The sequence below is a fragment of the Rhinopithecus roxellana genome, chromosome 8 (assembly GCF_007565055.1).
Source record: "Rhinopithecus roxellana isolate Shanxi Qingling chromosome 8, ASM756505v1, whole genome shotgun sequence".
Taxonomy (NCBI): domain Eukaryota; kingdom Metazoa; phylum Chordata; class Mammalia; order Primates; family Cercopithecidae; genus Rhinopithecus; species Rhinopithecus roxellana.
The window spans coordinates 107,419,774-107,422,480 of record NC_044556.1 but is presented as its reverse complement, the minus strand read 5'-3'; the positions used below and the strand labels follow the sequence as shown (position 1 = coordinate 107,422,480).

The window sequence follows — 2,707 nt, the reverse complement described above, 5'->3', positions numbered from 1 at the left end:
GCCCCAGGCTGGAGTGCAGTGGCATGATCTCGGCTCACTGCAAGCTCCGCCTCCCGGGTTCATGACATTCTCCTGCCTCAGCCTCCTGAATAGCTGGGACTACAGGCGCCCGCCACCACGCTCGGCTAATTTTTTGTATTTTTAGTAGAGACAGGGTTTCCCCGTGTTAGCCAGGATGGTCTAGATCTCCTGACCTCGTGATCCGGCCGTCTCGGCCTCCCAAAGTGCTGGGATTACAGGCGTGAGTCACCATGCCTGGCCTAATAGATGACTATTTCAATTGATCCAGGCTAAGCCAGGAGGAGAGCTCAAAGTCTGATCTGGTGAGTAAGTTGTGAAGGGAATATGATGAAAAAGTGCACTTCTATTGCAAAGAAATCATGAGCTAGGTTTATACACTATGCTGTGAATGGTCAATCGATTATAAATTCAACAGTCTCCCTGTCACAGCTACGGTAATGATGACTGTTTAGGCCTCAGGGGAGCTTTAGGGAGAGCCAATTTCATATTTAAGTCATGCTGACTTAAAGTGAAATATTTGAAATCATTGTTGAAATCATGTGGAGGTCGTCAGCAAGCAGGTGAGGTTGGAATGCCTATCATTTTCCTCAAGCTCATGTCCTCCCATTTTCTTATTTGCAAATCTATTTGGCTCAGAAAGTATACCTATGGTTAGTCAAAAATCACCTCCTGATGTTCCTTTTAAAGGAAGCTTCCAAGTTATTTGAATAGCTTCCAAGTTATTCATCAAGAAACAAAGCAAATTCAAAGATTGTGTCTGTAGGCACAAACTGGATTTTAACAAATGCTGGCTGCATAAACAATGGTTTTATAGAAAAGAATTTCTGTTCCTCTTTTCCCTCCCCTTCTCGTTCCTATTTGTTTCAGACCTGGGTTCACACACTAGATGTAGAGGCTATAAGCTATTGGAAGTACATTTGAGCCTGAAATAAACGGAATCTCTTCTGCCTTGGTTTTCTCACTTGTAAATGGGGATTTTTGTGCCTATCTCAAAGGAACATTGCAAGGATCAAGGGACAGAAAGTGCAGCAAGTGGCCAATGAATAGAAGCCTGGTTTTCTGAGCATCATTGCAGCTACAAGCTTCAGTCTACCAGAGAATGTGAGGTGTTATTCTTCTAGGGCAGTGATTAGAAAAGAAAATGAAAGTAGCAGTACTCTTTTCCTAATGCAACCATAGGTGGATGACCAGAATTTGTCATCCATAATGTAGAAGCTGCTGTGCCTGAGGACATAGAAAGTGGGCAGAGGTGGAGGGGCAAGGTAGAGAGTGGAGTGGAAGGTAGGGAGAGTTTGATCCTAGCCTGCACTGCTCCTCAGAGGTACTTTAGCTCCTTTGGAACAGTATTAGAAAATCATGGCTCTATCAACTCATGTCTGAAAATCAATTGCTATTTCAGAGCAGGAGCTGACCAATCTTGGAAATAAGGAAGGGAGAGAGGCAGCCAAGCCAGCAACTCCTAGGATTAGTCACTTTGCCTGGAGTCAGCTCTTGGAGGTTCCCCAGGAGCTGCCCAGCCTTATGTCATGTCTGGTCAGCAGAGTCCCAAAGAAGCTTGTCATTCTCTAGGCATTTGTGCTTACATTCTGATGGGCCTCATAGCAGGGAGATGACATGGAGTCTAGGCAGAATGGCTGAGATTTCTACTGGTTGGGACCTCCATCTTCTCCTTCATACCTTTCCTACCTTTCTTTGCCCATGCATTCAACAGACATTCATTACCCAATAAATGCCAGGTAGTAAGCCAGGACCTGTGGAGAGAAGATGAATAAGACACCGTCTCTGTCTCTCAGGAACTCTCAGCTTCTTAGGGAGGCACATGTACATCCTAATAAACACAGTGCATCTCATGAATGTGTAAGTTTAAATTATTGATATAGGCATACACAGAGGGACTTCATTGCTAGCAGGACCTATAGTGTTTCATGCCCTCTCTCCTTGCTTCCCTTGCTGCTCATATCATCCTTCCTTCAAGGAATTTGGGGGGATGGTAGACTGAAAGTGGCCCTTTCTGCATAATTCTTCTTGAAAATAAACATTTGCTCTCTTCTTAGAGGCTGACTATACTGATAGCTACCACTTCTTGACTGCTTATTATCCATTGGATTATTGCTAAGACCTTTACATATATTTTATCATTTAATTTTATTGAATCTTCACCATAACACTTCAATGGAGATATTTTTCCAAAGAAGGAAAGGTGAAACTCAGAGTAGTTGCATTAGTCTGTTCTCGCATTGCTATAAAGAACTACCTGAGACCAGGTAACTTATAAAGAAAAGAGGTGGGCCAGGCATGGTGGCTCATGCCTGTAATCCCAGCACTTTGGGAGGCTGAGGCAGGCGAACCACGAGGTCGGGAGTTAGAGACCAGCCTGGCAAACATGGCGAAACCCCGTCTCTACTGAAATACACACACACACACACACACACACACACACACACACACACACACTAGTTGGGTGTGGTGGCGTGCACCTGTAGTCCTAGCTACTCAGGAGGCTGAGGCAGGAGAATTGCTTGAACCCAAGAGACAGAGGTTGCAGTGAGCCAATACACTGCACTCAAGCCTGAGTGACAGAGTGAGACTCCATCTCAAAAAGAAAAAAAAAAGAAGAGGTTTAATTGACTCACAGTTCTACAGGCCATACAGGAAGCATGACTCGGGAGGCCTCAGGAAATTGACA

At 44.6% G+C, this 2,707-nt stretch overlaps 1 long non-coding RNA gene across 1 annotated transcript; it reads left to right on the top strand.

Moving 5' to 3' along the window:
* Positions 1–263: 263 nt before the first annotated feature.
* On the top strand, positions 264–1,868 carry LOC104654181. Its single transcript, XR_746797.2, has 3 exons — positions 264–323; positions 1,017–1,283; positions 1,421–1,868. It is a non-coding gene; the product is annotated as an uncharacterized LOC104654181 (long non-coding RNA).
* The last annotated feature ends 839 nt before the right edge of the window (positions 1,869–2,707 follow it).